Raw genomic sequence first — 25,329 nt, forward strand, 5'->3', positions numbered from 1 at the left:
CTCTCCCACTCCCCCTGCTTGTGTTCCCTCTCTCGCTGGCTGTCTCTATCTCTATCAAATAAATAAATAAAATCTTTAAAAAAAAAAAAAAAAGACTGGTATCCAAGATCTACAAAGAACTTCTCAAACTCAATACACAAGAAACAAATAAACAAATCAAAAAATGGGCAGAAGATATGAACAGACACTTTTCCAATGAAGACATACAAATGGCTAACAGACACATGAAAAAATGTTCAAAATCATTAGCCATCAGGGAAATTCAAATCAAAACCACACTAAGATACCACCTTAAGCCAGTTAGAAAGGCAAAAATAGACAAGGCAAGAAACAACAATTGTTGGAGAGGATGTGGAGAAAGGGGATCCCTCCTACATTGTTGGTGGGAATGCAAGTTGGTACAGCCACTCGGGGAAACAGTGTGGATGTCCCTTAAAAAGTAAAAAAATGAGCTACCCTATGACCCAGCCATTGCACTACTGGGTATTTACCCCAAAGATACAGACATAGTGAAGAGAAGGGCCATATGCACCCCAATGTTCATAGCAGCATTGTCCACAATAGCCAAAGCGTGGAAGGAAACGAGATGCCCTTCAACAGATGACTGGATTAAGAGTTGTGGTCCATATATACAATGGAATATTACTCAGCTATCAGAAAGAACGAATTCTCAACATTTGCTGCAACATGGATGGCACTGGAGGAGATAATGCTAAGTGAAATAAGTCAAGCAGAGAAAGACAGTTATCATATGGTTTCTCTCAGCTATGGAACATAAGAACTAGGAAGATCGGTAGGGGAAGAAAGGGATAAAGAAAGGGGGGGTAATCAGAAGGGGGAATGAAGCATGAGAGACTATGGACTCTGAGAAACAAACTGAGGGCTTCAGAGGGGAGGGGGTGGGGGAATGGGATAGGCTGGTGATGGGTGGTAGGGAGGGCACGTATTGCATGGTGCACTGGGTGTTATACGCAACTAATGAATCATCGAACTTTACATCGGAAACCGGGGATGTACTGTATGGTGACTAACATAATATAATAAAAAAAACATTAAAATAAATAAATAAATAAATAAATAAATAAATAAATAAATAAATAAATAAATTATTTAAAAAGTAATAGTGGAACACCTGGGTGGCTCAGTCGGTTAAGCATCTGCCTTCGGCTCAGGTCATGATCTCAGGGTCCTGGGATCGAGCCCTGCATCGGGCTCCTTGCTCAGTGGGGAGCCTGCTTCTCCCTCTGCGCTGCTCCCCCTGTTTGTGCGCTCTCTCTCTCTCTAATAAATAAATTTAAAAATCTTCAAAAAATTGTAAAAGTATGAAAAGTATCTGACATCTTCACACAAGAAACACTGAGGTATGCAAAAGGAACTAGATAGAAGGGCTGACCATTCCCATGACTTCTCTCATGTGTTGGATGAATTTACTTAAAAAATAAGGGGAAGAGAGCTCAACAGAACCCACTGAAAGGGACCAGCAAGTGAGGGAGGCAAAGGTGGTCTTGTCACATTTAACTCCCATGTGAGCCTTTGGTAAAAGCATGGGTGCTAGAGACCACAACCACATCAAGCAAGGACTCTAGGAAGGGCTTACCCCTCCTCGCTCCCGTCTAGGGGAGACTGCTATGCTTGCCCATGTACAGGGGCACTGCCATGGCTCGCTCATTTGGAGAGAAACCCTGCCACACTAGAAAATGTGGAATGGCCCTTGCTGAAGTCTGATTGCCACAACAAACATGGAAATAAATGCTGGTTCTAGCTCCTACTCTTTTCCTACTGGGATGCTAAATCTTTAAACTAACTGGTAGCTAAAAGTTCAAGATAACCTAACCTTTTCCCTTTCTCTTTCTTCTTTATTTATGTCTGAAATATTCAAACAAGGATCCACATTCCCTCCATTAGACCCATTTCAACTACCAGTAGAGGACAAGTATTGACATTCTTCTGTAAGAAAAGCAAACGGGGGGAGGGGGTTGAATCACCAAACATGTAAAGCTATAAAGTAAATCAAATGAAGGGGAATAACCTGAGGAACCAGAAAAACATGTTTCTCCAGAAACAGGAGAGAATTTTAGACATTTCCCAATAAGTGTTCTCAAATGCAGAGCTGAGAGAAAAGTTCAGACATACATGAACAACCACAACAGACCATTAAGAAGTCACAGTAGTCTGACATCAAAAACAAAAACAAAAAAACAAAAAACCACATTGCAATAAAAACATGTAGTGAAAATACTACAATGGATATGACTAACTGATGAGATCCTTCTAAAATGTAATCAGGATTATAGAAGTCAAGCTCAAAATATTCTTCCACAAATGCAGGAGAAATGGATTAACAGGCTAATTTAATGAAAGAAAGGATAAGATCTATGGAGAGATTAAGATTTTATCTATAGAAGTAATGTCAGATGTAAAAATGGAGGAGAAAGAGAAGAAATAACTTTTTTAAATTAGAAGCAAATGTCTTAAGATGAAGAATTCATTTTGCAAATCCCAAAGCCTTAAAGAGTACCAGGCAAAATTATTTAGATGTAACCTAGATAAAATTTTGAGCTTCAAGATTAGTGAAAAAATATGCAAGAATACAATCAGAAATAAAAAATGATGTGCAAAAGAGCAAATATCAGATTGGTCTCAATCTTTATGAACCGAATTTAAGGGGAAAAAAGTACAATACATCTACTCAAGCAGTTCAATCTTCAAAGGCAAAAAAAAATTTCAGAAATTTAAATATTCTGAAATTAAAACACTCATGTACTCTTCATGAAAAAAACATCTAGAGTGTATATATATATAACTGAAAGATGAAATAAACCAAAAATTCAAGAAAGGGAAAATTGATATTATAAGAGAAAAAGTGGTTAGTGAAAAATAGTCTAGTTAACATACAGACAAAGAATTACTGTGAATGTCAAATTATCACTAAAAGGCTACATGTTGCCCAGCGTAAAAGTGATAATAATCATCTAATAACCTGGATTTAAAATTCCAATTTACAACAAAGAGGGGCAAGTGGAGAGAGGAAGGAAGAAGTAAAGGCATAGTAAGTTTCTCATTTCCCAAAGACAGGAGTGGGCTCAGAAGAGCCAATGTTGCTCTTCTCTTTGAACTCCAAGTTCAAAGTCATCAGGTCAATAGCTTGAAATTGGCCGTGGGGGAAGCATTTACACTACAGAAATTAGCAAATGCTACAAATAATGCTTTTCCTTTTTTCCTCGGAGAGCCACTACTGTCCCATGGGGTATAATCAAATAGGTAGTCTTTTTTTTTTCTACTTCGTATTTTTATAGTGTAATAAAACATACATAAAATTCACAATTTTAACCATTTTAAGTATGCAATTCAGTGGCATTAAGTACCTTCACAAAGTTGTACAACCACCACCACACCATCCATCTCCAGAACCTTTTCATCATCCCAAACTACAACTCTATACCCACTAACCAATAAGCTCCATTTCTCCCTTCCCTCCATCCCTGATAACCACTGTTCTCTTTTCTGTCTCTTCTGAAGATTTCATAAAGTGGAATTATACAATATTGGTCTTTTTTGTATCTGGTTTGCTTCACATAGCATATTGTTTTCAAAGTTCATCCATGTTACAACATACGCCACAATTTCCTCCTTTTTTAAGACTGAATAATATTCCGTTACATATATGCATCACATTTTTTATTCATTCATCCATTGATGGAAATACTTTTTAATATGTGTTGATGAATGGAAAAATATGTTTAAATAATAAAATCAGTAGAAACATGGGGCATCTGGGAGGCTCAGTTGGTTAAGGATCCGATTCTTGATCTCAGCTCAGATTAAGATCTCAGGGTCAGGAATTCAGACCCACCATGAAGCCTACTTAAAAAAAATAATAGGGGTGCCTGGATGGCACAGTTGGTTAAGAATCCAACTCTTGGTTTCCACTCAGGTCCTGATCTCAGTGTTGTGAGATAGAGCCCCGCATTGGGTTCTGCACTCAATGTGGAGTCCGCTTGAAATTCTCTCTCCTTCCCCCTATGCCCCTCTCATTCATGCTCTCTCACGCCTTAAAATAAACCAAAAGTCTTTTAAAAATAATAATATAAATAAATAAATAAATAAATAAATAAATAAATAAAATCAGAAGCTCTGGACTTCTTAATAATAAAGCATGTGTATATTCATGCATTTACTTGGAAAATAAAAGGTAAGAACATACTGTAACCCACTGTCAGTGAAGTAGGTCATACTCCCTCACAGACGTGTTCAAGGATCCCTGCATATTGCGCTGGAAGCCATAACCCACTGAGAGTTTTGGTACAGGAGTTAATAAATGAATGAAGAAACATGCACTGAGCACCTGTTCAACACCAGGCACTGTGCTTGGTACAGTCACAGGCATCATCTCATCAGTCCTCACAAAATATTCTCCATATTAAAATCCTGTATGCACTCTTTGAACCAATACAGTGCACATTGATATTTACACTTTTGAATGATACATGAACTAGCTTCTTTCTCAACTTACCTAGTCTAAATTGGATTGACAACAATTGAGGGATTATGTATATCTAAACCAGTTCTATGTTTTGTGATCAGGCTCACAAAAGTATGTTGATGGAAATGGAAGGAGAGAGTTTCGAACAATTTCTGCAAGCTCAGAACATTCATATTCATTTCACAAGAGTAAAAGGGAGGAAGGCGATTGTTTCTACTTTCCAAATAAGGAGAAAGAACTGAGTGGAAGAAATTAATCCAATGGAAGATTTAGCCAATCTCTATTTTAGATTTGAATCACTGGCTTAATATTGACTGAGGTGGTGTTTCTGGAGGTGCGCCCATTCCTTTCCTTTTCATTTTGATGCTCAGTTTATGAACTATCCGTGTGTCCTTCCATTTCTTTCTGCTATTTTTGACTTTGTTTTCTCCTTAGGGATGATCCCTGTAGATTGTGCCAAACAAGCTTATTCTGATTGTTTCACTGTTATCAAGACATTTTCTAAGATTACCCAGTCTCAGTGGGATTATTCAGAGCATTCTTAATCCATTCAGAGGTAGCAAATCAACAAAATGTTGGCATATATTATCAGAAGGCTGCTATACCATTCCAGTTAATGATACATTGTCTTCCCAAAAACAGGCTGTAAGGACAGAAGACCTGAATACCCCAGAGTATGAACTTGGTTTCAGCTGCGCACCAACGCTGATTAGCCTGGGACATTTTTTTTCACTTCTCAAAGTAAGTGTACAGCCCAGTCTAGTTGCAGTGTGAAACATAAGAAACAGGTGCTAGTCTGAGATCTGCGCTCTCCTTGAGAAGTTGGGAAAGGAAAGTGAACTAGCAATAATTCTCCTAGAAAAGAGAAGCCACTGTGGGAAGTTTTGGCCAAACCCAGGCCAGCTGTGTGACGCCATCTACCCTCGAGGTGTCACCAAATGAGGCACTTGTTATGGGTTGAATTATGTCTCCTGAAATGATGTTGAAGTCTTAACCTCCAGTACCTGTGAATGTGACCTTATGTGAAAATAGGTCTTTGCAGATGACAAGTTAAGACAAAGTCATTAGGATGGACCCTAATCCAGTATGACTGGTGTCCTTATAAAAGGGGAATTCTGGGGGAAGGAAAAAGATGGTGGAGGCGTAAGGGACCTTTTTTCAGCTAGTCCCCTGAATCGAGCTGGATATCTACCAGACCATCCTGAACACCCACGAAATCAGCCCAAGAGGTAGGAAGATACATATGGATCTCTACAAACATGTCCAGCGCTGAGTATTGAGGTACAAAGCGGGGAGCCATGACTCTGCGCACAGATATTCTAAGATAAACAGAAGAGGGAGGGAGCAGCCGGGATCAGGCACTGGGAAGCAGTAGCCACCTGCACTGGGGAGCAGGTCGGAATCGCAGACCGTACTCGCAAGAAAGCAGACTGAGACTGGGAACCTGGGAACACGTGCACAACCAGACTGAAAACCGGAGCTCCGGAGCGCTCACCCGAACCAGACTGAAACCGGGAGTTCGGGAGTGCTCATGCGACCAGACTGAAAACCCATGCTCCAGAGTGCTCACTGGAACCAGACTGATATCGGGAGCTCGGGAGCTCGCGTGCGTCCAAACTGAAAACCGTAGCTCTGGAGCGCACACTCGAACTAGACTGAAACCAGGAGCTCGGGAGCGTGCATGCGACCACACTGAAACAGGGAGCTCGGGAGAGTGCGCGGGAACCTGGGCAGCTGAAGATGTTAAAAGCACAAAGGACAGAGACATCCCAGCCCTGGAAGCGAGGGCTGGGAGAGTGGCTGTGGGATGCACACATCCCGGGATGCTGTGGGGTTTTTAGCAGCACCAACAGAAACAGAATTAAAGAGACTAGGAGAGCTCAGTGGAAAGCAAAATGAGATCTCTCTATTCAGAGACAGAGGCTAGGATATGGCCACTGCTGCTCTGACTCTCAGAAGAGTCACAGAAAACTGCCAGGGAAAGCCACCAGAAAACAAAAGCCCGGAAATACCAGTTTGCATTGTGCCCACCCCACCCCCCTTGCAGGAGACAGGGCAACTCTAGCCAAACACAGTTGCCTGAGTATCAGCGAGGCAGGCCCCTTCCCCCAGAAGGCAGGCTGAAAAATCAAGAAGCCCACATCCCTAAGGTCCCTATAAAACAAGTGAACGTTGCCTGGGTCCTGGTCAATAACTTGGACTCTGTGCATCCCCACAACCTCTCCTCATCAGAATGTCAAGGAGGAGGAATCTCCAGCAAAGAAAGGAGACAGAGACTGTGGCCTCTGCCACAAAACTGATGGATATGGTTATAACCAAATTGTCAGAAATGGAGTTCAGAGTAACAATGATCGAGATGATGTATAGGCTTGAAAAAAATAGTAGCGAAAATATTAAGACTAGAGAATCTCTAAGGGCAGAAATGAGAGTGAATCTGGCAGAAATTAAAAATGCTATGAATCGGGGCACCTGAGTGGCACAGCAGTTAAGCGTTTGCCTTTGGCTCAGGGCATGATCCTGGCATTATGGGATCGAGTCCCACATCAGGCTCCTCCGCTATGAGCCTGCTTCTTCCTCTCCCACTCCCCCTGCTTGTGTTCCCTCTCTCGCTGGCTGTCTCTATCTCTGTCGAATAAATAAATAAAATCTTTTTTAAAAATGCTATGAATCAATTGCAGTCTAAACTAGACGCTCTGACGGACAGGGTAAATGAGGCAGAAGAACGAATTAGTGAATTGGAGGATGGGATGGTAGAAGAAAAAGTTAAAACAGAAACTTGGCTCAAAAAAATCCAATCTCAAGAATTTAGATTACGGGAGATTACTGACTCAAGGAAACGTTCCAATGTCAGAATCATCAGCATCCCCAAGGGGGTGGAGAAAGAGAGAAGTCTAGAAGAGATATTTGAACAAATTGTAGCTGAGAACTTCCCTAATCTGGCAAAGGAAACAAGCATTTGTGTCCAAGAGGCAGAGAGAACGCCTCCCAAGGTAAATGACAGCAGACCTACACCATGTCACGTCATACAGCAGTTCTCAAATATTAGATCCAAGGACACAGTATTGAAAGCAGCCAGGGGGAAGAAAATCCTACGTACAGAGGGAAAAATATCAGAATAACATCAGACCTGTCTACAGAGACCTGGCAGGCTAGGAAGTGTTGGCAGGGTGTTTTCAAAGTTCTATCTGAGAAGAACATGCAGCCAAGGATCCTTTATCCAACAAGGCTGTCATTCAGAATTGATGCAGAGATAAGGACCTTCCAGGATCGGCAGAAACTGAAGGAATTCGTAACCATCAAACCAGCCCTACATGAGATATTAAGGGGGGTGTTCTATAAAAGTAAAAAGTCCCCAAGAGTGATACAGAACAGAAATTTACAATCTATAGAAACAAAGACTTCACCGGCAACATGACAATATTAAAATCATATCACTCAATAATCACTCTCAATGTGAATGGTTTAAATGCTCCCATAAATGCCATAGGGTTCCAGATTAGATAAAATTTGCTGTCTCCAAGAGACTCATGTTGAACATAAAGATACGTCCAGACTGAAAGTGAAGGTATGGAGAATCATTTTTCATGCCAACAGACCTCAAAAGAAAGCTGGGGTAGCAATTCTCATATCAGACAGATTAGATTTTAAACTAAAGACTGTAGTCTGAGATACATAAGGACACTATATTATTCTTAAAGGATGTATCCAACAAGTGGATATGACAAATATAAATAAATATAAATATAAATATCTATGCCCCCAACAGGGGAGCAGCTAGATACACAAGCCAACTGATAACCAGAATAAAGAGACGTATAGATAATAATACGTTACTACTAGGGGACCTCAACACTCCACTCTCAGCAATAGACAGATCACCTAAGCAGAAAATCGGCAAAGGAACAAGAGCTTTGAATGACATACTTACCAGATGGACCTCATAGATATATATAGAACACTACACCCCAGAACAACAGAATACTCATTCTTTTCAAATGCACATGGAACTTTATCCAGAATAGACTATATACTGGGTCACAAAACAGGTCTCAACTGATACCAAAAGACAGATTATTCCCTGCATATTCTCAGACCACAATGCTTTGAAACTGGAACTCAATCACAAGGAAAAATTTGGAAGAAACTCAAACACTTGGAAACTAAGAACCATTCTGCTCAAGAATGATTGGGTAAAACAGGGAATTAAGAAGGAGCTTAAGCAATTTATGGAAACCAATGAGAATGAAAACACATCGGTCCAAAACCTATGGGACACTGCAAAGGCAGTCCTAAGGGGAAAATACATAGCCATTCAAGCCTCACTCAAAAGAATAGAAAAATCTAAAATGCGGTTTTTATATTCTCACTTCAAGAAGCTGGAGCAGGAACAGAAGAACAGGTCTAACCCATGCACAAAAAGGCAGTTGATCAAGATTAGAGCAGAGATCAATGAATTAGAAACCAGAAGCAGAGAAGAGCAGATCAACAAAACGAGAAGCTGGTTCTTTGAAAGAATAAATAAGATCTATAAGCCACTGGCCACAATTATTCAAAGGAATAGAGAAAGGACCCAAATTAATAAAATTATGAATGAAAAGGGAGAGATCACGACCAACACCAAAGAAATAGGAAGAATCATTAGAAACTATTATCAACAACTACATGCCAATAAATTAAACAACCTGGAAGAAATGGATGCCTTCCAGGAAACCTAAAAACTACCAAATCTGAAACAGGAAGAAATCTATTATTTAAACAGACCGATTAATTATGAAGAGATTGAAGTAGTGATCAAAAACCTCCCCCCAAAAAAACAGTCCAGGACCTGACGGATTCCCCAAGGAATTCTACCAAACATTCAAAGAAGAAATAACACCTATTCTCTTGAAGCTGGTTCAAAAAATAGAAACACAAGGAAAACTATCAAACTCATTCTATGAGGCCAGTATTACTTTGATTCCCAACCAGGCAAAGACCCCATCAAAAAGGAGAATTACAGACCGATATCCCTGATGAATATGGACGCCGAAATTCTCAACAAGATCCTAGCTAATAGGATCCAACAGTACATTAAAAGGATTATCCATCATGACCAAGTGGGATTCATCCCTGGGATGCAAGGGTGGTTCAACATACGCAAATCGATCAGTGTGATAGATCACATCACATCAAGAAAAGAGTCAAGAACCATATGATCCTTTCAACTGATGCAGAAAAAGCATCTGACAAAATACAGCATCCTTTCCTGATTAAAAGCCTTCAGACTGTAAGGATAGAGGGTACATTCCTCAATTACATAAAAAGCATCTATGAAAAGCCTACAGCAAATATCATTCTCAATGGGGAAAAGCTGAGAGCCTTTCCCTTAAGATCAGAAACACGACAAGGATGCCCACCCTCACCATTATTGCTCAATATAGTACTAGAAGTCCTTGCAACAGCAATCAGACAACAAAAAGGGATAAAAGGTGTCCAAATCGCCAAAGAAGAAGTCAAACTGTCTCTCTTCGCAGATGACATGATACTCTATATGGAAAACCCAAAAGATTCCACCCCCAAATTACTAGAACTTACAGAGCAATTCAGTAATGTGGCAGGATACAAAATCAATGCTCAGAAATCAGTTGCATTTCTATACACAAACAATGAGACAGAAGAAAGAGAAATTAGGGAATCCATTCCATTTACAATAGCACCAAAAATCATACGATATTCAGAATTACCTTAACCAGAGAGGTAAAGGGTCTATACTCTAGAAACTACTGATCACTCTTGAAAGACAGTGAAGAAGACACAAAAAGATGGAAAAGCATTCCATGCTCATGGATTGGAAGAATAAACATAGTTAAAATGTCTATGCTACCCAGAGCAATCTATACTTTCAATGCCATCCCAGTCAAAATACCAATGACATTTTTCAAAGAGCTGGAACAAACAGCCCTTAAATTTGTGTGGAACCAGAAAAGGCCCCGAATCTCCAAGGAAATGTTGAAAAGGAAAAACAAAGCTGGGGGCATCACGTTGCTGGATTTCAAGCTATACGACAAAGCTGTGATCACAAAGACAGCATGGTACTGGCACAAAAACAGACACATAGACCAATGGAACAGAATAGAGACCCCAGAAATGGACCCTTGGCTGTATCGGCAACTAATCTTTGACAAAGCAGGAAAAAACATCCAGTGGAAAAAAAAACAGTCTCTTCAGTAAATGGTACTGGGAAAATTGGACAGCTATATGCAAAAGAATGAAACTTGACCACTCTCTCACACCATACACAAAGAGAAACTCCAAATGGATGAAAGACCTCGATGTGAGTAGCAATCCATCAAAATCATAGAGGAGAACATAGGCTGTAACCTCTTTGACATCGGCCACAGCAACTTCTTTCATGACACATCTCCAAAGGCAAGAGAAACAAAAGAAAAAATGAAGTTGTGGGACTTCATCAAGATAAAAAGCTTCCTCACAGCCAAGGAAACAGTCAAAAAAACTAAGAGGCAGCCCATGGAATGGGAGAAGATATTTGCAAATGACACTACAGATAAAAGACTGGTATCCAAGATCTACAAAGAGCTTCTCAAACTCAATACATGAGAAACAAATAATCAGAAGGGCACCTGGGTGGCACAGCGGTTAAGCGTCTGCCTTCGGCTCAGGGCGTGATCCCGGCGTTAAGGGATCGAGCCCCACATCAGGCTCCTCCGCTATGAGCCTGCTTCTTCCTCTCCCACTCCCCTTGCTTGTGTTCCCTCTCTCGCTGGCTGTCTCTATCTCTGTCAAATAAATAAATAAAATCTTTAAAAAAAAAAAAAGAAATCAAAAAATGGGCAGAAGATATGAACAGATACTTTTCCAATGAAGACTCACAAATGGCTATCAGACACATGAAAAACTGTTCAAAATCATTAGCCATCAGGGAAATTCAAATCAAAACCACCTTGAGATACCACCTTATGCCAGTTAGAATGGCAAAAATGGACAAGGCAGGAAACAACAAATGTTGGAGAGGATGTGGAAAAAGGGGATCCCTCTTACACTGTTGGTGGGAATGCGAGTTGGTACATGCACTTTGGAAAACAGTGTGGAGGTCCCTTAAAAAGCTAAAATAGAGCTGCCCTATGACCCAGCCATTGCACTACTGGGTATTTACCCCAAAGATATAGACGTAGTGAAGAGAAGGGCCAGATGCACCCCAATGTTCATAGCAGCATTGTCCACAATAGCTAAATTGTGGAAGGAGCCGAGATGCCCTTCAACAGACGAATGGATAAAGAAGATGTGGTTCATATATACAATGGAATATTACTCAGCCATCAGAAAGAACAATTACCCAACATTTGCAGCAACATGGACGGGAGTGGAGGAGATTATGCTAAGTGAAATAAGGCAAGCAGAGAAAGACAATTATCATATGGTTTCACTCATTTATGGAACATAAGAAATAGCAGGGAGATCGGTAGGAGAAGGAAGGGAACAATGAAGGGGGGGTAAAAGAAGGGTGGATGAACCACGAGAGACTATGGACTCTGGGAAAGAAACTGTGGGCTTCAGAGGGGACGGGGTGGGGGATTGGGATAGGCCGGTGATGGGTATTAAGGAGGGCACATATTGCACAGAGCACTGGGTGTTATATGCAAACAATGAATCATGGAACATTACGTCAAAAACTAAGGATGTACTGTATGGTGACTAACATAACATAATAAAAAAATTTTTTAAAAAGGGAGGGAATTCTGACACAGAGACAAATACAGAAGGAGGATGATGTGAAGACAGAGGGAGACCCCCAACAAGCTAAAGACCACCTGAGGCCACCAAAAGCTAAGAGAGGGCGCATGGAACAAAGTCTCCCTCCTAGCCCTTAGAAGAAACAAACCCTGCTGACACCTTGATTTCTGACTTCTAGCCTCCAGAACTAAGACAATAAATTCCTGGTGCGTAAGCCATCGAGCTTGTTGTACTTTGTTACAGCAGCCCCAGGAAGTTAATACAGTCATCGAAAGAAAGAATTGGTTTAAAACCTGGTTGACGATTCAAAACCAGACCACTAATTCAGAGGACTAGGTAAAAAAGAGGCACTCAGAGTGTAATGTCAAAGAAGGCAGGCATCAGACTGAAGTAATGAGAGAAAGTTAAAGGGGCAGAAGGAACAAAACCAGGAATAATCACAAAACCAAAGAGGAAATTAGGTTCGCTTCATGAACATGGATGTATGCCCACGATAGGGCAGGCATTGTCCTAGGTGCTGGGGATTCAAGAGCAAATAAGGAGTTACCTGTCATCTGCCCCACTAGACTTTTGTTGATGTAGTGTGCCAAGATAGTAAGCAGGGCACTTTGGGATAAATGGGTGGGGAATGCTCACAGAGCAACCTGGGATTTGGGGAAGACTTCTTGGAAAATAGGATATCTAGGCTCAATCTTAAAGGATGAGAAATTGGCAGGATGGACAAAAAAAATGCCTATTTTCATAAAGAATCCAAGGGCTTCTTGGTATCGTGCTAAGAGTGTGTAACAGGATGTGACTTTTTTTTAGGAGGAAAGAGGTACAACCCTCACATACACACTTGAACTAAAACACCACAAGTTTATCACCTTCAGAGCTGGAAAACACCCAAAGTAATAACCAGCAGAAACAGTCGCTACATTACCAAGCAGAGGAAACCATGGTCAATGGGAGTACAGACCTCAGCATTTGGGGACCTGAGAGCAGGAGGAATAAAACTGCATGTCCCCCACTGTATTTGTTCTTGATACACATGAGACACCCCACACCACTGTCACCTTTGAGAACTACCAGAAAAACACAGAGAACTTTCCCAGGGGCTCCTGATAGCAAGTGGGAACAAGCCAGAGAAACCAGAGTAAAAATGAAAATAATAAGGATCTCCTAGGGTTTTTGCAAGAAAAAAGAATAAATAATATTTCAAAGCAACTGGGATATACTACCTCCACTCCATCTATCACTGTTTGGTCCTATCTGCATCTGTGTTTATTTTATCATCTTGTGTTAATTTGTCATCGTTATCACTTACCGATATTCATTTCTTGAAAGCAACCTATTTTGGGAATGATGGCTCTGTACCACAAATGAGGCTGATTTAATGACTGGCAAGTAGCAATCTAATGGGGATCACAGTGGCTGCAAGCCTGAGCACAGACAGGCGAGGCATGGACCTCCTTTGTGCTGCTGCGCTCTGCTAATTGGGTCTAATGGAGGAGTTGGAGGGATTCTCCTTCTGTTTTCCTAACGATATTAATGTCTTCGTGAGGTTAATGAAACCGCTAACATGAGCCAACTGTGAACGGCCTCGGCTTCGTGTATAATATAAAACCATCTATTCTGAGTCTTATCCAAACACTAGGGATTACTACTGTTGTGGGTGGTTTTGTCTATTAATGTATATAACATCAGGAGTTTTTTTCTTCTTTTTTCTTCTAAGAGCCAGAATCAAAGACTCGAAGGATCTGATCTGATTCAGAGATTCCTAGGCTGGTAGGGGGACACCAGCTGGGGGTGTCTAAGGCTACAAGTCCTGATTTGGTCACATCCTTTATGGTCTCTACTGCCCCCTGCTGGCCTGAAGAGAGAGGAGCAGCTCTCCAGCACCCCCATGGGACATGGCATGCACCAGAAGACAAGATAAAATATGAACACCTATTATTTACTATCACTTACTATGCACTTTTTAATTTAATTCTCACAAAATTCCTATAGGGTAAGTCTTGTTACTGCCATTTCACAGATGAAGAAACTTAGGTTCAAGTAGTAAGCCAAGTCACCTAAGGATACAGGGCTTGTGAGTGGCAGATCCAGGACAAGGTAGAATCTGTCTGACAGGGGCGCCTGGGTGGCACAGCGGTTAAGCATCTGCCTTCGGCTCAGGGCGTGATCCCGGCGTTATGGGATCGAGCCCCACATCAGGCTCCTCCACTGTGAGCCTTCTTCTTCCTCTCCCACTCCCCCTGCTTGTGTTCCCTCTCTCACTGGCTGTCTCTATCTCTGTTAAATAAATAAATAAAATCTTAAAAAAAAAAAAAATTAAAAAAAAAAAAAGAAGAAATCTGTCTGACAACCGTTGTTACGCTCCCACCAGGAGACATAGTATAGTGAAAAGTACCCATACTTTATTTTTTTTAAACATTTAAACATTTATTTGACAGGGAGAGAGACAGCCAGAGAGAGAGGGAACACAAGCAGGGGGAGTGGGAGAGGAAGAAGCAGGCTTCCAGTGGAGGAGCCCGATGTGGGGTTCGATCCCATAACACCGGGATCACGCCCTGAGCCAAAGGCAGACAAGTAACAACTGAGCCACCCAGGCACCCCAGTACCCATACTTTAAAACTAAATAAACTGGAGTTTTGATTTTAATTCCCCAACTTAAGAGCTGTTTAAAATAAACTTTCAGTGAGTTATTAAATTTATTTAAATTTGCTGAGCTTGATTTCTTCATCTGTAGAATATGGATCATACCTACCTTGGAGGATTATTGTGAGGATTAACATTAAAGTAGGCAAAACACAAGACCTGGACTACAGTGCCTGCCCAATGGATGGTAGGTCCTATTTAGGCCAGAGACAGATAGTGGACAAGGATCAGCATTCCTGTGGCTCAGTGGCTGCTTCATTCAGATTCCCAGGAGGTTTGTAACTCAAAGCCAAGGCTCAAAAAATACCAGAATGCCCAAGTAATGATGCCAACACACCTGAATAGCTCCTTAACACTTATAAACTACTTCTGTGTATATATTATTTGATCTTCATAAATATGTACCTATAGATGCATAAATATGCCACAATTAATTGAGGAAACTCACAGTATGCCCAGCATTACACTAAGCATATAAAAAACATTGTTGAATTTCATCTTCATAACAATCCCACAGGTTGGTATTATTTTTGCCATCGTCTAGATGAAGAGAGTTCAAGTAACCATCCCAGAAACACACTGAACTAAGTAGCTAAGACTTTAGCATGGACCACAGGGCTCATTTCTCTCAACCATCAGGCTATAGTGCCTTCTTCTGAAGTAGGCACGGCAAGTATTACATTTTTACTATATACATGAGGACAATCTGATTCATAAAAAGGTAACCAACTTCTTTAAGTACTCACCAGCTGTATTTGTGAAAATAGGGCTGAATGGTAACCAGGGGTGTCCAGAATGAAGTTCCTTGTCTCTGAAGAAGATCATAACAAGTTAAGATGATTATTTGCCAGGTATAATACAGATAATACAGATACACTTTTGAATCAAATAAATTACGTTTTATTTGGCTCTGAGGTTTTTTTCCCCAAACTTCTAACTCTATAACCCTATTTCTAATGTAGAGGGCCTCAAAGTCTTAAAACTAGAATAATTTTTTATTAAGACACAGAGCAACACTGGCATGAAAAGGTTCCAGATGTGTCAGGTTTGCAATGTGACAGCTGGAGAAGAACCTTGTGAGACTAGTCATTGTCCAAAAGCATTAACATCCAAAGATAAATTCATAATAATGGGAAAAACCAATTATTCATTGAAACTGGAATGAGGAATGAAGTAAGAAAAAATATATTATCTCTTTTTAAATATGGCCCATAAATTAAAATCTATGATAAATCACATATAATTGGATGGACATCTGCAGCAGAAATTAAATTACCAAAGAAAAACTGAACATTTGGGGAATTTCAAGAACATGGAAACTACTAAGAGAGATGGCCTTCCTTGCAGATTGTTTAACAGATTCATTTCTTATTTAAAATCTTTTAAAGAACAAATGTGATGCCTCCCACTCACTAGCTCCTTTTGAATATGAAGGATTTTCTAAGCACTAGACTGTGAGGACAGGTATCTCCAGCAGTAAATCCAGAAAATGCCATTGTCATAATGTCAGGTATTTAAGGACATTGCAACACAGGGACTATCACACATAACTATAATGTCTACATACAAATTTATCAAGTTTGGATACAAGTCTGAAACTTGTAACCATAACATATAACAAATCTGTTTAGTTATAATTATGAAAATCATGAAATCAGAATGGAAAGGCCTTCATAAATATGAACTTTCTCATCTTTAAAAACGGCATAGGTTTCTATATATCTCAAAATGAGCTGCGTATTTAAAATGAACAGTGAAAAATGCAAATTAACATTTTGCTTCTTAAAAGTTGTATATAAAGGGAAACACTTGTTAAATTACTGGAAATCTTGCTATTTAAAATAAATCTATAGCTTGACCCTTCCCTTTCATAAAGTGACAATTTAACGTTCTTCAGTTCCTGTTGCTTTATTTTTAACTTACGTTTTTCTTTTATTGTAAATATTTGTTTATTCAACCAAGACTTTGAAGATGATAAAGTGTATTAACTGAGAAAAGTCTGCCTTAAACACAAACATTGCTGCTTTTCAAGGAGAGTTACCCTTTCTGTGACCACAGCATGAATGAACACACACTTGGCCATTCAGCAACACGGGGCCAGGAAGTTGCCTGCATCTCATAAACCACTATGAGTCACCACAACATAAGAACAAGACAGAGAAATGGCAAGTGTCCAGCAGCTAAGGAGATCTCCCATCTATTGTAAGATATTTTCATATCAGGGGCAAGGGAAGTCCTCTTGACAACCAATGGACATCCCAAATTCCCAGCCTCTCCCCTTCAAACCTGTGTCATCTCCTGACCAATTGAAAGGCATGATTTTTTTTTAAAGATTTTATTTATTTGACAGAGGGAGAGACAGCAATGAGAGAGGGAACACAAGCAGGGGGAGTGGGAGAGGAAGAAGCAGGCTCCCAGCGGAGGAGCCTGATATGGGGCTCTATCCCTGGACTCCGGGATCACGCCTTGAGCCGAAGGCAGACACTTAACGACTGAGCCACCCAGGCGCCCCTGAAAGGCATGATTTTATCCCATACTCTATACTCCCTTCACAAGTTATTATTTCTGCTCTTTCCCATTCCTGCTGACAGTATCATATATATAAGACTTTCTTCTATCCTCAACAGTGAGCCTCTTGGCAAAGAAACAAACTTTGGTATTTCTTTAGTTGTGTCTTGAGAGGTATTCAAAGTAGAAGTAAGGAGAGCTCAGTTTAGAAAAGCCAAAGCAGACCAAGTTGCTCTCCATAACTTGGGTTGGACCATGGCCCCTGAACAGGCAAATGGGCCCAGGTGTCCATGTGTCAGAACAAAGCCTTATCTTTCTCCTAACAAGGAAGCTTTCAGAACCCAGCCAGTACAGTAGCTGTCCACTGGACCAAAGGAAATGTCTAGCTTCAATCTTTGCCAAGTGTGAGGGCAATTTTCACATTTCAGTGTGTACTTTTGTCTGGGCGATTAAATTCCTCTCTTCTAGGAAATAAGGCTGAGGAAAATGTTTTTATTTTCAGAAATCCTTAAGGGGTAAAATCCACCCAGGCAGCCCAGAGAGGGAAATCAATCAATCAGACACCAGAGCTAAGATTTCACTTTATAGTAAGTGTGAGCTGGGAGAGAAGCATGTCAGGGATTCACTTGCCCCCTACAGGGTCTCAGATTAGAATATCACAGGGAGCTGAGACTGCATTCCATAGTAGGGCTCTCCAGGCAGACCTGAGAAGATTCTGCCAAGGAACACAGAAGTCTAACCCAGGAAGCAAAACACATCTTTCTACAGCACCTTTCTGAGCTGTAGTTTATAAAAATAGAATTAGTGCTTTTTTCTGATTGTATAACACTGAACAAATACTAATGAGTATTATTACTATCTGGAATAAATACACTAGGAATTAAAAGGGAAATGTGCCAGAGATGTATGGTATGCTATGAAGACTGGACCCATATTCAGAAGACCCAGGCTCTAGCATTGCCATATACTACTACGTTCCCAGCATTCTCTCTAGCTCTCAGTTTCCTCATCTGTAACACAAAGTGATTAAAAACTTGTGAATTGGCAGCCCCTGGGCTGACTGTCCTGAGTTTTTCCAAAAAGTTTAATTTAATCATCTTTATATGAGGCACATGCTATCCAGGCAGCTAGAGACCCATCACTTTTTTTTTATCTCATACCTTTCCTCCTTTATGATACCTGAAGCATTTGTGCTAGAAATTTAAAAACCTCAGAGTACATCCCAGTCTTCAAAAAAAAACTACAGATTTTGACCCAGGCAGCCATAACTAATATTCCTGTGTTCCCTCCCTATTTGAATATCTCAACTTGAGCTGCATTTTGAAAATGAAGAAAGAGATAAAGGCAGTCCGGCAAGAGGAAGGAAAAGTATGTTAAAGTATGACACTGGGAAGTGTCATGCCATGATTTCAAGATGCAAGCAGTTGGGCATGAGTAAACAGAAGGGTGTAGGGGGAGAAGTAAAGCGAATAGAAAAATTGAGGTGAGATGCATAGCAAGAGACAAATACTGAAAGGAGTTGTATGCTAAGCTGAAGATCCTGAACTTTGTCCTGAAAACTGGAAAGAGATGGCAGAGGGAGTGGGGTGGGGGTCACTGAATATTTTTAACCTGATGGATTTCTATTTTAAGCCTCTCTACCCTGAAAGCTGCATGGAAGATGCACAAGTACTTTTCCCATCAGTAAAATAAGTTGGTGTAGAACAAGGGTTCACACCGCTGGGTACATATTAGAATCACTTGAGAAACTTGTAAAAGTGCTGCTAACCTAGCCTCACGCTAAGAGATTTTTATTTAATTGAGGGGGTAGAAACAGGTAAGGTATATTTTTTTCTTAAGTGTGAAAACCTTAGAAACTCTGAAATTCTATCAACTATGTCAAAGAAGGTTCCTACCATTCAAAGTGAAGTGTGGCAAAAAGCCATTTCCTTTGTATCTTCAGACCCCAAATCTGGAACAACGTGTGGAAAGCACCTCCAAGCAGTTTATATCACTCTTCTTCTTTAAATTGGTTTTATTCTTAGTTGTATCAAGCGTTTCTCTGAAAAAGCACAGGATTATTTCAGAGAACAATGTCAAACTTCTATTTTAGACTTCCACACTGTTAAATCATTTAGATGTGAAAGAATACCAGCACCTCCCAAAGAAATGGAAAACTAACAAGAAATTATAGCAAAACCTATTCACATCTTATAAAGGATTGTTTTTAATCAATCAGCCAATGAGCATATACGTAAAGCACCTTAGAGCTTTATGCATATACATAAAACCCTAGTCTGTGTAATAATTTCCAAAATGTTTTATTCCAGCGTGGTAGGAAAGCAGCTCCCTACTCATTTTCTGCCTCTCTCTTTCCCTAGCCTGAACCTGAAGACAATCGCTTATTTGCTTGCTTGCTTATTTTCAAGGCTAATATTTATTGAGCACTTCCTATGGGCCAGGCATTGTGCCAAGGACTTTACAAGTAAGTATTCATCACCATTTCATTAATGTGGAAACTGCAAAGAGGAAAAATAACTCACTCAAGGGCATAGAGCTGGTAAGAAGCAATGCTAGAATTTGAATCCAAGTTCACCCTCCCAAATCCATGTGCTTCACCACTACCCTGCAGGGTACGGCCATTCCCTCCAACTCTCTAATTACATCTTGCCACCCACCCACACCCCCAAAACCCTCGAACCCCCTACCCTGACCTGTGGAGCAGGATTTCACTGTGAGTTCCCTCAAAGTATGCGAAGACATAAATTAAGAGTAGACACACATATAACCCGGATCATCTGGTCCTCACTGTGGGGCGATCCCTCAGCTTGCTGAAGCAGGGCGCCCTCTGCTGTTTAAGATGATGTAGGTGTGGGTTAAGAACAGAGAGCCAGGAAGATTCAGAGGGCCTCCTAACAATGAGGAGACCGAAGCTTGAGATGAATTTGTCCCCTATAAACAAATTACCTCCCGCTCATAAAGAAAACACTCCAACTCCCCCTCCCCCAAGAAGCAAAAGGCGTCCATCTCAGTGTTCAAGATTTTGTCAAAATTCAAAGCACAGAATCATTACAGCGGTCCTGAAATTAGTCTCCACCCCTTAGATTAGACGTTATTTTCCTGTGTTCACACTGTTCACATTAAACGGAAGCTTTAACCTCTATGGCTACTGCCATCTTCTAAAAGTGTGAGAAGGAATGTCTATATTAAGCATTAAAATGATGCTGAACTTGCTAAGAATTACACAGCCCTGGATGCTTTCTTTATCCTGAAATTATAAAACATTTAGGGACCCCTGGGGCAAGTTGATCATAAAATACTCAGCAACATCTGTGCCCCATTATTTACTGACAGGCTAGACCCAGAAAATATGGCGCCTCTATTGCCGGCTGCCCTGCATCACATGGGCAGGCACGTGGTGGCTGGAAGCGATGTTCTGCAGTCCTTTGCCTCTGTCACCCTCTTTCTCCCTCAGTCCTTTTCCCCAGCACCTCAGTCACGGGGCTACCAATTAAAGCTGATGATTAGGTTTGTGCTCAGAGTCTCTGCGGGCAAAGCAATTTCTAACAAAAGCTCCCCGGTCCTCCAGTGGCTGGGGTTGTGTGCCTCACCTCCGGAATTTACACAGCTGAGTGGCAGGGAGACCCGGTCACACATTACGGAAGGAAATGCAGCAAGGATGGTGAGAGCGCCCCCTCCCTTCCTGGAGTCTGCACTTGCGCATGCGCATGCGCATGCGCAAGCTTCTGGCTGCTCCGTCCCAGAAACTGACAGAATCCAGAAGGAAAGGTAACAGACTAGAAGAGAAGACCTGTGCATTCTGTCAGGCAGCCAGTCAATAAATGCATAATCAACACCTTCTCTGTGCCAGGCTCAGTGCTAGGCTCTGGCTTCTAGTCCTGACCTAGCTGCTTCGTGACCCTAATACCTCTGTGCCCGTAAGTGTGGGTTTCAGGATGGGGGTATGGGGCAGAGACAAGACTGTCACCAACAGAGCTGTTGTAAACTACATGCCATTCCTATCACCAAATTCTGGTAAACAGCTGCTCTCTCCACCACACTCTCCTCCCATCCCCTACTACATGTTTGTTTCGGAAAAAATTCCTTGCAGGATATAGCCCAACTTCTTCAAGGACTACTGGATTAGATTCTTTGTAACCAAAGTGACCATACACGCAGTTTGTCCAGGACAGTCCCAATTTACACCGGTTCTCCTGGCTATTTTATTAATAATATGCTTTTTCACTCTCAAAAGTGTCCTAGTTTAGGAATGTACATTATATGGTCACCCTATATAAGGTCCTTTCTGGATTTAATGTAACTTTAACCACCTACACCAAAGATTTCAGGGCTTTTAGAAACTTCCCTACAAAAACCTCTCCAACTATTTTGAGAGTCCCTATCAAGATGTCTCATCACACTGTGTTTCTATTAGACAGCATTGCTCTAGGCCCTTGCTATCCAAAGTGTCCTTCACAGACCAGCAACTTGACTATCACCTGGAAGCTGTTAGAAATTAGGATTTCAGGCCCCATCACAGGTCCACTGAACTAGAGGCTGCAGTTTAATAACATCCCCAGGTGATTCATCTCTATATTGAAGTTTGAAAAGCACAGAAGACCAGAATAGACATTTTTCCAAAGAAGACATACTGATGGCCAACAGACACTTGAAAAGATGCTCAATATCACTAATCATCAGGAAAATGCAAATCAAAACCACAATGAGATATCACCTTATACCTGTCAGAATGGCTAGAATCAAAAAGAAATAACAAGTGTTGGTGAAGATATGGAGAAAAAGAAACCTTCATGCACTGTTGGTGGGACTGTAAATTGGTGCAGCCACTGTGGAAAACAATATGGAGGTTCCTCAAAAAATTAAAAATGGAAATACTATATGATCCAGAAATACCATATAATTCCAATTCCACTCCTGGGTATTTACCCTAAGAAAACAAAAATGCTAATTCAAAAAGATATATGTACCCTATGCTTATTGCAGCATTATCTACAATAGTCAAGATCCGGAAGCAACCCAAGTGTCCATCAATAGATAAATGGATAAAGAAAATTTTGTGTGTATATATATATATATATATATATATATATATATTTGCAGCAACATGGACAGACCTACACAGCATTATGCTAAGTGAAATAAGTCTGACAAAGACAAATACCATATGATTTCACTTATATGTGGAATCGAAAAAAAATGAACAAAGCCGGAACAGATCCATAAATACAGAGAACTAATGGTTGCCAGGGGAATGGGGGATGGGCAAAGTGGGTGAAGGTGAGTAGAAGGTACAGGCTTCCAGTTATGGAATGAAAAAGTCATAAGGATGAAGAGTACAGTATAGGGATTATAGTCAATGGTATTATAATAGCGTTGACTGGTGACAGATGGTAGCTACATCTATGGTGAGCACAGCATAATGTATAGAATTGTCAAATCACTATGTTGTACACCTGAAACTAATGTAACGTTGTGTGTCACTATACTTCAATAAAAAAAATTCTCACTACATTAAAAACATTTTGAAAAGCACAGTTGAGGGGTCGAACTTTTTCTTTAAGAGGCTGGATTGTAAATATTTCAGGTTTTGTGGGTCATGCAGTCTTGGTCACAACTACTGAACTCTGTCACTGTATTATATATAAATGAATGAGTATGGTTGTGTTCCCCTGAAACTGTTTACAAAAACAGGACATAGAGTTTGCCCATCCCTGGGCTAGACCAGTGGTTTCTCAAATGTTAGCATTCATTAGCATCACTTGGGGAGCCTGTTAAAACTTGCTTGCTGGGCCCCACCTCAAGAGTTTCTGATTCAATAGGTTTAAGGAAGGTCTGGGAATTTGCATTTCAAGCAAATTTCCAGGGCAGGCCAAAGCTGCTGGACCAGAGACCACAATTTGAGAATCACTACTCTCAAGTTATGGTTTTCAGCTCTGGCTGTATGTTAGAATTATTTAGGAGTCTTTTTAAAAGTATCCATGCCTGAGTCTCTCTGCAGACCAAACAAATCTCAGTCTCTAAAGGTGGGGCCTGGAGGCATTGATATTTTTTTTAAAAGCTCCCCGGGTAAAAGGTAAAAGACTTATTTGATCTGAAGAGAAATGCCTGGGTGGCTCAGTAGGTTAAGCGTCCAACTCTTGGTTTCGGCTCAGATCTTGATCTCGGGGTCCTGAGATGGAGCCCCGCATCAGGCTCCCCGCTCGGGGGGGGGGGGGAGTCTGCTTGTCTCCCTCCCTCTCTGCCCCTCCCCCGGCTCATGTCTGCATGTTCTCTCTCATAAATAATAAATCTTGGGAAAAAAAAGTTTCCCTAGGTAATTCTAATGTGCAACAGGTATCTGCACATTACAAAATTACCTTCTATTCCTTAAATGACAATGGCAAGGTGTTAGGAAGACAGAAATGTTAATAAACTAATTTACAATTATCTGTGAAAAACCTCTTACACCTTAACACACAAAAGACAAGTATTTTACAAGGGGATTCCTTCTTAAGACTCTCAAATTGGTAAAACAGACAGTGTGACGAAGCACAATTTAAAACTTTCAGGTTGTTTGGGGGGTATTTTTAAGTGAGCAGGAAGAAACATAGGTTATCAGGATTTGCATTCCCACCCTGTTTCAGTTTTCCATTTCACAAATAAACAACTCAACAGCAAGTACCAAGACTTGACTCCTAGTTCTGAGCTTGCAGATAAACCAGCTGTGTGACCTTGGGTGAGTCTCTTGAGCTTGTGCTTTCTTGACTAGGAAAGGGTTTGGCTTGTGTCCTTTCCAGCTCTCTATGTCTTTGCTTTATGATTTGCATTTTATGAATCATGACTTTCTATAAACATTTCAAGATTTTTCTCTCCAGCAGCAGCAGTGGGTATTGTATCAATAGGATCAGGTCAAGGGTGAAAGCAATTACTTACACAGAAATACCCTGTATGTGATTTTTGTTTATGGGGCTGCAAATCCTGAGCCCCATGTAACTTGCCATCTTTGTGGACCACTCTTAGAAATCAGAATCATGGCCAGGGCCAGTATCAGGTGGAGAGTTCAGCTACTGTGCCAAGTTCTCAGCTACTTTGAATAGTGATATTGGGGCATGGGAAGAGAAGAGAGTACATAATCTTAACCATTGACAAAGAGAATAAAAACAAAGTCCTAGGATATAAGAGGTTTTATCCTTGGGCTAAGGAAAGAACAGAACAGACCCAAGAGAAATCAACAGAGTTATCTCACCAATGGTATGAGAATAGAAGTCAAGTGGGAAATGACCATGGCTACAAACTGTGGGAGAGGGAATAAGGACACTCATGTGAACCAGAGGAAAACACAAGGAAAGGCGGTAGGCATATATATGACTTCCTGCATCTATATTTCAGGCCTCACTTGAAAATAATCCAAAAGCCCTCAGAAAGACCTATAAATAAACAGTAATAAGATCAATTCTGATTCTTTGGGAAAACCCAGTGAACAAAGGTGCTCCTATTACTGAACAGACAATCTTTGGACATTAGGAGTCATAATTTCTATGTGGGTTTTTAAGGAAGACATTTTATTAACTTACCTCACTAGATATTTATAAACATATTTTTATGTTTTTTGAAATTTAATGTATTAGTCTCTTAGACGTTCTTTCTACTGAATAGTCTTTTCTATATCATGCACATTGGGAACTAGTTTTCCAGTTAGATACTTACCTTTTACGACTCTAAATAATCTCAATTTAACAAGGAATTAATTAAATATAGTAAAAAGAAAACAAGTGGAATGATCATAACAGCAGTCTAATAATTCCATCTTTTATCAACAATGGATGTGAATCAATACGGGTAAGCCAATCTCTTTGGCTGAGTCTTGAGAACCAAAATGAGATTCTAAAAATTGAAAAGTTATGGATTTAGCTGAATATTACTAAGCATTCCTATTACTCAGCAGGGAGGAAATGTGAAAAAGATATGAAAGTGACAGTTATTGAAAA

General features: G+C 40.5%; 1 protein-coding gene across 8 annotated transcripts in view; it reads right to left on the reverse strand.

Moving 5' to 3' along the window:
• The window catches only part of PLPPR1 (phospholipid phosphatase related 1), a 578,428-nt gene that overhangs the window by 505,171 nt on the left and 47,928 nt on the right, over positions 1-25,329 (reverse strand). For 7 of the 8 annotated variants that reach the window (XM_087869513.1, XM_087869512.1, XM_087869514.1 and 4 more), the window contains exons 2-3: positions 19,258-19,403; positions 15,601-15,665 (exon numbers count right to left, since the gene is read on the reverse strand). The gene's annotated coding sequence lies outside the window, so the exon portion shown is untranslated. The remainder of the gene's footprint in view (positions 1-15,600; positions 15,666-19,257; positions 19,404-25,329) is intronic. The other variant, XM_087869509.1, reaches the window with a different exon arrangement.

This window comes from Ursus americanus, chromosome 18, assembly GCF_024610735.1.
Source record: "Ursus americanus isolate L20-20 chromosome 18, mUrsAme1.1.p, whole genome shotgun sequence".
Lineage (NCBI taxonomy): Eukaryota > Metazoa > Chordata > Mammalia > Carnivora > Ursidae > Ursus > Ursus americanus.